Here is a 13,798-nt window from a genome sequence, read left to right as displayed (position 1 = left end):
AACGTTGATTTTTATTGCTACATTATCAAGTTGTATAACAGTCGTATAATAGTTGACTAAATAACACTACTAATTTACTCTTTAATAATTAATGGCTATTAAAACATAAAAATGAGTAGATATTGACTCAGGTTTGGAATTGTAAATAACAATTCAAGTAAAAAAAAAAAATGTTCGCATCAAAAGCTTGGGGTGGCGATGGCAGCAGCAATAATGGTGTTGAGGACTGAAGGCAGTGATGGTGATGGTGATGGTGATTGCAATCTCATTAGAATCTCAAATCTCACTTATTGGAATTAAAAATAAGAATCTGCACTTTAATGTATATGAATTTAGAGTTAAAATCAGAAGAGAAAGTAGAAATTAATGACCGTACCATCCCCAATGGCACGTGCTAAAAGTCCAACTCATACACGGGTAAAATAGAAAAATAATTATTGTACAACTCTTGTCCAACTTTACCTACGTGACATATTATTTTTATTTTTTTTATTTTAAGAAAATGACCTATCATTTTTCCCCACAATGGTTTCATCGTTTTTGAAATAAAATAAAAAAAGAAATAAAAATAAAATACTTCGTAGGCAAAGTTGGACAAAAATCGTATAATAATAATTTATTGGTAGAATAAAGTGGGTTGCCTAGAGAATGGAAGCCCCAAGTGCCACTTGACAGGACACTCACTCAATTTTGTAAGATCCTAATCCTTCATTGAAACTGGAATAAAGTGGGTCGGTATTTTATAGTAATTTGTGGAGAATGTTGCTTTAATTCATAGTTTGAGGAAAACATTACAAATTGCACGGTAGTTTGAGAACAGAATGTATATTTCTTCCTTAAAAAAAAAAAAAATCAAAGAATTGAAAACTTTTATGTTAATTATGATATTGAGAAAGGAGGACCAAAGGAAAATTGATAATTTTTATTTTATTTTATTTTCTAAACAATGCTCAAATATTAATGTATCCCAATATTAATATCCACTATAAAAAGTTGAGGTTTGATGGTTTGTAATCATACGTTAAATAGAATTTACCCTAAAACAAACCTTAAGATGGGGAATTAATAATCCTTGGTATTAATTATTTACCTCCTCTTCAAATGATTTGAACATGTCATACATGAAGAGAAATCCTCCATAATGTCTTTATTTGATTGACATTTTGTGTGTCATGCGGCTACGCGTGCAGATGGGCTGCATAAAAAGTAGTAGTTTCGATGTATTCATCATCATGGAATCATTGTCACTAATCATGATCCTGAGATCACAAGTCTACTTGGAAGCTAGCTAGCTCTTTTTGTATGATCCCTAGCGTGACTAAACAGTTGAAGGATGAAAGAAAAACACTAATAAGATCTTTTAACACTTTATGGTTTATTAGGGTGACGATTGCATTGACCCCACTAAGATTTAATGCATGAACCTGAGAGAGAAATAGAGAGATAGTTGATTGGATTTTCTAAAGAGAAATTATAGTCATGTTTAAGGATCGAGATAAATTGTAATGATTCAACCCAATGACATAATATTGTCTGTTTTTTTATTTCTTTAAACCAGACTTCTTAGGAGGTCTATTATAATATTGTTCTCGTAGAAGCACGCTAGCTTAATTGTTGAGTTTTGATGAATTTATGGTCATCACGACTTTAAATCGTTTTGTGTCAAAAAATGTGTAAATATACATATAAGCATGCATCCTCATTCCCATATTCAGGCGATGCGAGACGTCACATAAATGATATTTAGCAGACTGTTATATAACTATCATACGACCGGAATGACGTAACAATGAAAATCAGTTTTTGTTGATCTAAAAACTGATTTTCACGTCATCTCAGCTGCATGACTTTCGTATAATAATACTCTATTAAATATCATTATATACTGTCCTTAACTTTCAAACTTGATTGACCCTACAAAGATTTCATGCTTGGCTCATCCTCAGCTAGCATTTGTACTTTATATATATATAGGAGAAAACCCACGTGGGTTTTCATTCACTAAAATGCCACGATCACAATCCAATCCAATCCAATCAAATCCAATGCAACTTTAAGAGCTGAGAATCACCAATGGATGAGAGAGATGGAGATTGGGGCGGCCATTTTAGGCAATTTTTCCACCAAGGAATTGAGAGGAGAATGTTGGACCATTTTTTCTTTGTTGAAACCGTCACTGTCAGAGCCTGTGATTGCTATTCTAAAAAGGATGATGATTAGAGGACGTGCAAGTGGTACTCCTCAAAAGTGGATCATTCCTTTTATATATTTATTTATTTATTTTTCCTTCCTATGAAAGGAATGCAAAGTGGAAAATGAGAGCAGTACCTTTTATTTTGCTTTCTAAAATAGTAGGCGCCTGACCACCATTATCCACTTTAACAGCTTTAGCAGCCAATCCATGGATTATTAAATCCCACGTGCGACTTTTGACGAAGGAGCCACGTCGGTATTGAAAAGAACAGTCTGGTTGGATTTTTCAATTTTTTTTTTTTTTTTTTCAATTTTATAAAGTTGAGATCTGAGTTTAGATCTATTATAAATTCAGGACTTTGTTAAGTTTTTCATCAAATAGGTAATATAAATGAATACAAAAATACAATTCCGTCCCCTGAATAATAATAAAAAAATGTTGAGGTGGCTGTGCACCACTCCCTCGATCATATAGGAGATGGCCAAGAGCAACACGAGTTAATTTTTTTGTTTTTTTGTTTAAATAAAAAATACAAGAAGGTTCAAACTTAATTTTCGGATTATTTATAGTAATTATAAGATTGGTACAGCCTGCTCAATATTAACTAATTAATCACATTCTATGCTTGTATAAGAAAATCCAATCAAAAATTGAATCAGTTGATGCTCTTTTATATGCTAAAATATTTTCAAAGAGATTCATGGATGGAGGGCATGAGTGCTACATCCTTTATGATATAAAGTTGATTGCACACGCTTTCATGGAGGATTTGGTGAAGATTTTTCATCCTTTTTCTTAGGTCTACAGCTCGAGAAAATTGTTAAACCCATGATAATTGTGATAAAGATTAACCTTATCCATTTATTCTGGCCTTCCAAAGCAGTAGAAGCAACATTAAACTAATTATGATTAAACTTTGGTCTAGTTCCACCGGCCTCCAAAAAGAAATCATTATTTTGATTCATTTTAATGTTTGGGAGATTACACCTGCAGCTCTATTTAAAAAGTGACATCAGCTTTGATGATGCATACAGTATATTTTACTTTTTTCTTTTTTGTAAAAAACAATTCCTAAACAAATTGAGAAATAGTTACCGAAAATCGAAACACCAAAAATAGAATGGGCTCTCAACAACAAACCCTAATCGAAAAATACAATTTACTTTTAGTTAGATCAAGTGATGAAAGTGATTGATATAAGGTGCAGTGAACTTGTACATATCAATGGACAATCTCACACAAGAGGATACTTGATTCTCACCTTGTCTGAACAATTCGGACCTTACCTGTTCGAATAAAAGTGGGATGCAGACAAACTTACATATGATGCTGTCCATTGCAATGTCCATCAAAGGGTCATGGATATGATGCAATGAAACTGCTTATTGCAATATGAAGTTTCATGTGCTAGAATATTTGAGTCTCACCTTGTAAGGACAACTTAAATCTTATAGAATCGAGCTATTTAAACAAGCGAAGCCCGAACAACCTCTCATATAAGATTATTCATTTCACCTTACAATAAATAGCCTCATTACAAAGATCTCGATCCTGATCAAAGAGGCTTACTTCATATATAGTTTACCTAGAAGCTAATAGTTTGGGGACCGGCCACTTTGTCGTTTTGCTTCCAAAGAAGTGGAAAAGGTAAGTCCAAAAATTGACCTCTCGATCGATTTTTCACCTGGCCAATGGCTTGCTTGTCATTAGCCTAATATATCCCATGTACACAATCAATTTGTGTAGAATATATTATCAGCACAAGGCTTCCAACTCATTAACATTTTATTCTCATCTATAATCTCTCAGTTCCATATGAATTTGAATAAGAAGCACCCTGCTTCAATTAGAAAAAAGAAAAGAAAATAATAAACTTTGTTCCAATTAAAGAACCATCACCTTCTACTTCCTTGTTACAAACATTCACCCAACTAAGACATTTTCATGTATTTATTTACTTTTCCCAACATGTAAAGGCACAATTTGAAAGCAGCCTTGAGTATTTGCATCTTAATCTCATGACTCAAAAGCATTAAACAATTAAGAAAAACTTTGATGACGTTAAGATCACTAAAAATAAGTAACAAAAAAGGGATCACAAGTCAACTTTTTCTCGTTAATTCACAACTTAATTAAGGGGCATGCCGGCTCGGTTTGTTAATATGTTTTGATAGTGTTTTGTCTCTCCTTTTTTTTATTATTTTTTAAAAAAATATTTTGATATGACATTAAAGTAAAACTTCTTTCTTTTCTTTTTTTGTGTTTTTATAAATGTTTTGTGCTTGAGTTATTTGTTAATATTATTGTTAAGAGAAAAGAAAAATTAAAAATCTTAACAAACGGAGTCACTATAATTCCTATTTCTTTGTGTCAAAAATGGTTTTATTTTTATCAATCAATAAGAGTGACTTACTAAATCTTATTTTCCTATTTATAAATTTTTTTTGATGCCATTAGATATGGTTTGCGAGTGGACAAAAACATAGGAAATGTGTTCCCAACTTTTCCTTCTTTTTTTTTTTTAGATATGTCCACACAAGAGAGAGGAATTCCTAACTTTTCTTACTATCAAACCGATGCATTTGAAATCCCTCTACCACGTTTAGTGCTAATTAATCTTATTGGAACATTAACCTAACTATATAATAATATTACCCAAATATCAAATTTTAAAATCAACCACGTGTTCCTATTCATTTATGGTATAACATTTGCTATGTGTAAGGCCCTCCTAGAATCACCTTTTATATTGGAATTTGGAACCATTCAATCGATAACTTGGATGGAAAATTGGGTCCAAAAAAGTAATGGTAAACATAAAAATTTGAAGTTGAGGAAAGAGCATTTTGCATTGCGATTTCGTACACAAAAAATATAATTTTAAACAAATTTGTAGAAAATTGATCATCTAGGATAGTGTTTTTAAAACAATTAAGATTTAAAAATGTAGAAAATTTGCGTTTTCAAATCATAGGCAAAATTATGCTTTTTTGAAAGCGTGCAATTTTAAAGGGTAAATTACAATTTTTTCAAACGCTTAACTACGTTTTTAAAAATAACGTTTTTAAATCATTTATTTGAAAATCGTTATTTTTAAAATCACCCTTTTGAAATCATAAATCAAAACAAATCCTTAATAATTTAGGAAAAAAGTACTTATTTGATCTCAAGAACTTACAATTGTATCAAATTGGTCCCGAGGGCATAAAAAAGTATCTTAAATATTCTTAGGATAAATAGTAAACTATCTGTCTAAAATGATCTCTGTCGTCAGCATTTGACGGAAACCGTTAAATGCACATGTGGATCCACAACATTTTTTTTTTTTTTTTTTTTTTGGAGAAAGGGACCACCCTTCACCAAATGAGGAGCAACCAGATGAGAGATGACCAACCACCCCTTACCTATGAGGGGTGACCGCCCATCAAAGGGGTTGACTGCCCCTCACCTAGGGAAGGGTGACCTCCCCTTGGAGTGGGCGGCCAATCCCTCCTCATATGGTGAGTGGAGGTTGCCCTCCACATGGGGATGGACAACCCGTCCCCCCAATTTTTTTTATTTTTTTTAATGGTAAAGTTATAATTTTACAATAGGGTAAGTTATTAATTATGTCACGTGTTAATCAACGATTAATTGTAATGTGAATCCATATGCATTTAACGGTTTTGGTCGAACAAGGACATAGAACATTTTGAATAGATATCCCATTCCAAAGATCTTGAAATACTTTTAGTCCTCAAATCAGTTTCACATAACTACAAACTCCATAGACTAAATAAATTTTCTCAATAATTTAATAGTTTAAATACTTTGGAATAATTGGCTGATGCACAAACTTTTATTTTGAAATTGGAATTTGGGATGAATTTGGCAAATGGGAACCTCGATACAAAAACTTTTGCTGTGCGTGATGCCGTTGCCGCAGCTTATAAGAGTGAGAAAATGAGATTTAAAAACTCTGGGAAGATAAAACACGTCGATTTAAAAGAGTGAAAATGTAGCGATTTAATGGTTGTTTAAAATTTAAAACTCTAACAAGTAGACGTTATCTAATTGAATCGGAGAATAAAGACTTTGAAACTATAAATATGAAGTAAGTCAATTGTATAAGATAAATGGTATTTTTAGTAGACGCTTATACTATTATTATACAAATAGAATGACGTGACAGTAAAAATTAGTCATTAATTTTTTCTTCTTATAAGCCCTTGTTGATTTAAAGGCTAATTGTCACTGTCATGTCATCCTAGTTGTATAACAAACGACTAAATATCATTACTTTCTCGTTGTATAATCCTACGAGTTTCTAAGTTAAAATTTAGAACTGTTATAGAACTGGATAACTTGACAGTAAAAATCAAGAAAAATGATACATTTGCAACTTTATACTACTGTATAACTCCAAAAACTTTTTTATTTTATTTTTATTTTTTAAACTAACCATTGGATATGTTTTCCTACATATGGAATATCCTACATATATCAAATATGAGTTAATCGAAAGATGACTCTTTCCTTAACGTGTTAATATATTGTTAAAATGAAGTTGTTAATATATTGTTTCCTTCAAAGTTTATACATGTTTATGTACTGAGATATGATCCGTTTACAACTTCTATACAATTTCAACATCTTTTTTTAAAATCAACCGTTGGATATGTAGGACCCACATGTAAAAAAAAGACCTAATGATTAATTTGAAAAAAAAAGTTGTTGAAATTGTACAAATATTGTGTCAAAAGTTGTACAATAATTATTTCGCTCCTGTATTAATGGATGGGTGGAAATATTCTACATTTCTTAGAATAAATTGATAAGACTTTAATTGATCTCAATAGTTGAATACATAAATATTAGAGTACTAGCAAAAGATAACCGTATTTATATTGATTTAAGAATTGAAATTCTCTTTCTTTTATCTTTTTTTTTTTTTTTTTTTTTTCCTTTTTTAATTTTTATAGAAATAGAGCATAGTATATTCTAACAAAACAATATTACAAATACGTTCATGAATTTTTTTCATCCAAACTTGATTTATGAACCATCTAATGACAATCTGAACGAAGCTATGTGTCGTCTTATTAGTGATTCTACTAATAGGATGAATCTGCCATTGAAATTCTTATACTCATTAAGGTGGAGAGGATCTATTTATGGTCTAAATTTTATTTGCAATTAACAATATACATGGTATTACGTTATTTCAAATTTTAAATGATGTGACAACATATATACCATTAAATCAATAAAATTTAATCTGAACCATGTATAATTCGCTATTGAGATTATTCACCATAAATATATATATGTCAATATTAAAATGTTCTTCAATTTTTTCAATAGCCACGTCAGGATTGAAAAGAACAGTCTGGTTGGATTTTTCAATTTTTTTTTCTTCAATTTTATAAATTTGAGGTCTGAGTTTAGATCTATTATAAATTCAAGACTTTGTTAAGTTTTTCATCAAATAGGTAATATAAATGAATACAAAAATAAAATTCCGCCCCCCTAAATAAAAAAAAAAATGCAAAAATGGCTGCGCACCACTCCCTTGATCAATTAGGAGATGGCCACGAGCAACACCGGTTGGTTTTTTTGTTTTTTTTTTTAAAAAAAATAAAAATAAAAATATTAAAGGAGCATTACCCTTTTTTACTTTCATTTTTATTACATATTGTCGGAAAAACCATAATCGAGCTCAATTTTAGTATAAGTCTAAACTCAGATCTCAAATCTATCGAACTTAAATGTGAAAATCAAGGTTTGAAAATCAAAGAGGCAAAAAGTACAAGAAGGTTCAAACTTAATTTTTGGATTATTTATAGTAATTATAAGATTGGTATAGTCTTCTCAATATTAACTAATTAATCACATTCTATGCTTGTATAAGAAAATCCAATCAAGTTGAATCAGTTAATGCTCTTTTATATGTAAAAATATTTTCAAAGAGATTCATGGATGGAGGGCATGAGTGCTACATCCTTTACGATATAAAGTTGATTGCACACGCTTTCATGGAGGATTTGGTGAAGATTTTTCATCCTTTTTCTTAGGTCTACAACTCGAGAAAATTGAAAAACCCATGATAATTGTGATAAAGATTAACTTTATCCATTTATTGTGGCCTTCCAAAGCAGTGGAAGCAACATTAAACTAATTATGATTAAACATTGGTTTAGTTCCGCTGGCCTCCAAAAAGAAATCATTATTTTGATTCATTTCAATGTTTAGTAGACTACACCTAGAGCTACTTAAAAAGTGACATCGATCAGCTCTGACGATGCATACAGTATACTTTACTTTTTCTTTTTTCCTATTCATTTTTTTTTTTTTTTTTAAAAAAAATTCCTAAACAACTTGAGAAATAGTTACCAAAAGTCGAAACACCGAAAAAAGAATGGGCTCTCAACAACAAACCCTAATCAGAAAATACAATTTACTTTTAGTTAGATCAAGTGATGAAAGGGATCGGTATAAGGTGCAATAAACTTGTACATTTCAATGGACAATCTCACGCGAGAGGATACTTGAATCTCACCTTGTTTGAACAATTCGAACCTTACCTGTTCGAACAAAAGTGGGATGCAGACAAACTTACACATGAGGCTGTCCATTGCAATGTCCATCACATATCAACAAGGTCTATGCATAGAGTAGAATTCACTTTTTATTAGAGCAATCGATCAAAGGGTCATGGATATGATGCATTGAAACTGCTCATTGCAATATGAAGTTTCATGTGCAAGAATATTTGAGTCTCGCCTTGTATGGACAGCTTAAATCCTATAGAATCGAGCTATCTAAACAAGTGAAACCCGAACAACTTCTCATGTGAGATTGTTCATTTCACCTTACAATAAATAGCATCATTACAAAGATCTCGATCCTGATCAAAGAGGCTTACTTCATAGTTTACCTAGAAGCTAATAGTTTGGGGACCGGCCACTTTGTCGTTTTGCTTCCAAAGAAGTGGAAAAGGTAAGTCCAAAAATTGACCTCTCGATCGATTTTTCACCTGGCCAATGGCTTGCTTGTCATTAGCCTAATATATCCCATGTACACAATCAATTTGTGTAGAATATATTATCAGCACAAGGCTTCCAACTCATTAACATTTTATTCTCATCTATAATCTCTCACTATAATTCCTATTTCTTTGTGTCAAAAATGGTTTTATTTTTATCAATCAATAAGAGTGACTTACTCAATCTTATTTTCCTATTTATAAATTTTTTTTTTGATGCCATTAGATATGGTTTGCATGAGGACAAAAACACAGGAAATGTGTTCCCAACTTTCCTTACAATCAAACCCATGCATATGAAATCCCTCTACCACGTTTAGTGCTAATTGATCTTATTGGAGCATTAACCTAACTATATAATAATATTACCCAAATATCAAATTTTAAAATCAACCACGTGTTCCTATTCATTTATGGTATAACATTTGTCTATGTGCAAGGCCCTCCTAGAATCACTGCTTGCTAGGTACATTTTGCATTGCGATTTTATACATAGAAAATGCGATTTTAAACAGATCTGTAGAAAATTGATCGTTTAGGATATATTGTGTTTTTAAAAAAATTAAGATTTGGAAATGTAGAAAATCTGCGTTTTCAAATCATAGGCAAAATGGTGTTTTTTTGAAAACGTGCAATTTTAAAGGGTAAATTACAAATTTGCTAAACACTTAACTATGTTTTTAAAAATCATGTTTTCAAATCGTTTATTTGAAAATTGCTATTTTAAAATCACACTTTTTGAAATCGTAAACCAAAACAAATCCTTAATAATTTAGGAAAAAAGTACTTATTTGGTCTCAAGAACTTACAATTGTATCAAACTGGTCCTAGGGCATCAAAAAGTATCTTAGAGATTCTTTGTTTAAAATGATCTCTGTCGTGAGCATTTGACGAAAACCGTTAGATGCACATGTGGATCCACAACATTTTTTTTTTTTTTTTTTAAGAAAAAAGGACCACCCTTCATCAAATGAGGAGCAACCATATGAGAGATAGCCAACCACCCCTCACCTATGGGGGCGGCCTCCCATCAAAGGGGTTGACTGCCCCTCACCTAGGGAAGGGTGACCTCCCCTTAGAGTGGGCGGCCGATCCCTCCTCATATGGTGAGGGGAGGTTGCCCTCCACATGGGGAAGGACACCCCGCCCCCCCCCCCCCAAATTTTTATTTTTTTATTTTTTATTTTATAGTAAAGTTAAAATTTTACAGTAGAGTAAGTTATTGATTATGTCACGTGCTAATCAACGATTAATTGTAATGTAGATTCATATGCATTTAACAGTTTTTGTCGAACATCGACATAGAACATTTTGAATAGATATCTTATTCCAAAGATCTTGAAATACTTTTTGTACTCAAATTAGTTTCACATAACTACAAACTCCATAGACTAAATAAATTTTCTCAATAATTTAATAGTTTAAATACTTTGGAGTAATTGGCTGATGCACAGACTTTTATTTTGAAATTGGAATTTGGGATGAATTTGGCAAATGGGAACCTCAATACAAAAACTTTTGTTGTGCGTGATGCCGTTGCGGCAGCTTATAAGAGTGAGAAAATGAGATTTAAAAACTCTGGGAAGATAAAACACGTCGATTTAAAAGAGTGAAAATGTAGCGATTTAATGGTTGTTTAAAATTTAAAACCCTAACAAGTAGGCGTTATCTAATTAAATCGGAGAATAAAGACTTTGAAACTATAAGTATGAAGTAAGTCAATTGTATAAGATAAATGTTATTTAGTAGACGCTTACACTATTATTATACAAATAGAATAATTGGCCATTGATTCTTTTCTTCTTATAAACCCTTGTTGATCTAAAGGCTAATTGTCATTGTCATGTCGTTCTAGTTGTATGGTAGTCATATAACAAACGACTAAATATCATTACTTTCTCGTTGTATAACCTATGAGTTTCTAAGTTAAAATTTAGAACTGTTATACAACTGGATAACTTGACAGTAAAAATCAAGAGAAATGATACGTTTACAACTTTATATTCCTGTATAACTCTAACAATTATTTATTTATTTTTTTCCAAATTAATCATTAGATATGTTTTCATACACGTGGAATATCATACATATATCAAATATGAGTTAATTGAAAGATGACTCTTTCCTTAACTTGTTAATATATTGTTAAAATGAAGTTGTTATATATGAGCTTCTTATTAATTAGTTAAAAAAAGAAAGAGAAGAAATCAACTTTTTTCTCCCTTCGGGCTGGTGCGGAGGTAGGAAACCTCTCACCGAAACCCTAGCCCCCCTCCCCCTTCCCCGATTCCTTTCTCCCACCCCCCTTCCTTTCTCCAGTCCCCACGGACTAGATCCATTGGTGGTTTTGGTCCTCCTAGTCCTTTTGGACTAATGGAGGTTTATTTTTCTTGTTTTTAGTTTGTTTTTGGCAGGTAAACTCACTGAAGAAGGTGCCAGAGGGGAGTGGTCGTCCCGTGCGTGCCAACGACAGAGATCTTGGCTGAGTTTTCAAACATTAGTTTTCTTGGAGGTCAGATCTGCGATTTTCCGTCGTTTTCTATTAGACACACGCCCTCCAGGCTTGTTCGCTGTCGCTTTCTGGTGCTTCAACCGCTTTCCACGGCCGTACTTAGTCCCTGTGGTCTGGGCGTGGTTATCACGTGCTTGGGTGGTTTCTGTTCTGAGTTGGTCGTGATGACAACGAACTGTTGCCCAAAATGTATGACCGACTCCCTGTACAAGTAGAGTTTTATGTTAACGCAGCGGCATCATTTTGGTTGGCTAAGTTTTATTTGTAGCATTCTTTCTGTAATGGTTTGAGTCGTTTGTTGGCTCAGGTTTGGGGTATACACCTTTATGGTGGTGACTTATGTACACCTCTATGATGGTTCTTGTGTACACCTTTATGGTGGCTTGTTATGTACTCTTCTCTTAATTAATGAAAATTAATCTTTCCTCCAAAAAAAAAAAATGAAGTTGTTAATATATTGTTTCCTCCATAGTATATACATGTTTATGTATTAAGATATGATTCGTTTACAACTTTTATACAGCTCCAACAACTTTTTTTAAAATCAACCGTTAAATATGTATGACCCACATGTAAAAAAAACAGATCCAATAGTTAGTTAGTTTGAAAAAAAAAAAAAAAAAAAAAAAAATAAAAAAGTTGTTGGAGTTGTACAAAGTTGTACAGTAATTATTTCTCTCCTGTATTAATGGATGGATGGAAATATTCTACATTTCTTAGAATAAATTGATAACAGACTTTAATTGATCTCAATAGTTGAATACATAAGTAATAGAGTACTAGTAAAAGATAACGGTATTTATATTGATTTAAGAATTGAAATTCTCTTTCTTTTTTCTTTCTTTTTTTTTTTTTTTTTAATTTTTATAGAAACAGAGCATAGCTAACAAAACAATATTACAAATACATTCATAAATTTCTTTCATTCAAACTTGATCTATGAATTGTCTAATGACAACCTGAGCTAAGCTATGTGTCGTCTTATGATTCTACTAATAGGATGAATCTGCCATTGAAATTCTCTTACTCATTGAGGTGGAGAGGATCTATTTTATAGTCTAAATTTTATTTACAATTAACAATATACAAGTTATCACGTTATTTAAAATTTTAAATGATGTGACAAAATATATACCATTAAATCTATAAAATTTAATCTGAACCATGTATAATTCGCGATTGAGATTATTCATCATAAATATATATATGTCAATATTAAAATGTTCTTCCACAATAACTACATGCTAAAATGGGTTCACGTATCATTTTGACTTAGTGTTTATAGTAATATATACTTCATTCAATTTAATCAACGTATCTTTCTTTCTTTTTTTTTAGAAAGGAGTAATGATTTCATTCATAAAATAACAACAAAAAAAAAGATAAGAGCATGTTGTTCTAACAAAACTATATCACACATACAAATATGAATTTCTTTTATCTAGACAACACCTGTAATTTGTTTAATGGCTGATTTGGCTAAACCATGTCAGTGCTCAAATAAATTGTAACATACCACACTTTTTTATGGAAACATTAAGTTATTATAAAAGTGGTGTTAATAAAACCTTAAGACATTCTCAAATGTCACATCTCAGTGTTCTTAATAGTTTAAAGTAAGTAACAAATATTCAAAAATTTATCTTCACCTCAAATTCTCTTCTCTTTTTGTGTGGGGTAATTCAATATTTTGGCAAATGTATTCTATAAAGTTAGGATTCTTTAATATCACAATAATTGAAAACAATATAACAAAGCATTGCAACTCATTTGGATTGATTTGAACTATTGTGAAAACCATATAAATTAAGCTAGAAAAAAAATATTTATACTAGAATTTTGAAATGAAAATATGTGCCCAAAACACAAAAATAAGTAAAAACAGTAACCTTTTTAATAGTAAAAAGTTCAAAATAAAGGCAAGAAGTCTTTATCCAACCAATTTAATGGTATAAAGTAAAGTTTCATGTACAACAAATATACACGCTTTGTACAATAACGCTAACGTGGAAATGATTTTTTACTTTTTATGTGTGCAGAAAACATACTATTTTTTTATTGTGAAAAT

This window comes from Alnus glutinosa, chromosome 12 (genome assembly GCF_958979055.1).
Source record: "Alnus glutinosa chromosome 12, dhAlnGlut1.1, whole genome shotgun sequence".
NCBI classification, from domain to species: Eukaryota; Viridiplantae; Streptophyta; class Magnoliopsida; order Fagales; family Betulaceae; genus Alnus; species Alnus glutinosa.
This window is presented reverse-complemented; position numbering follows the sequence as displayed.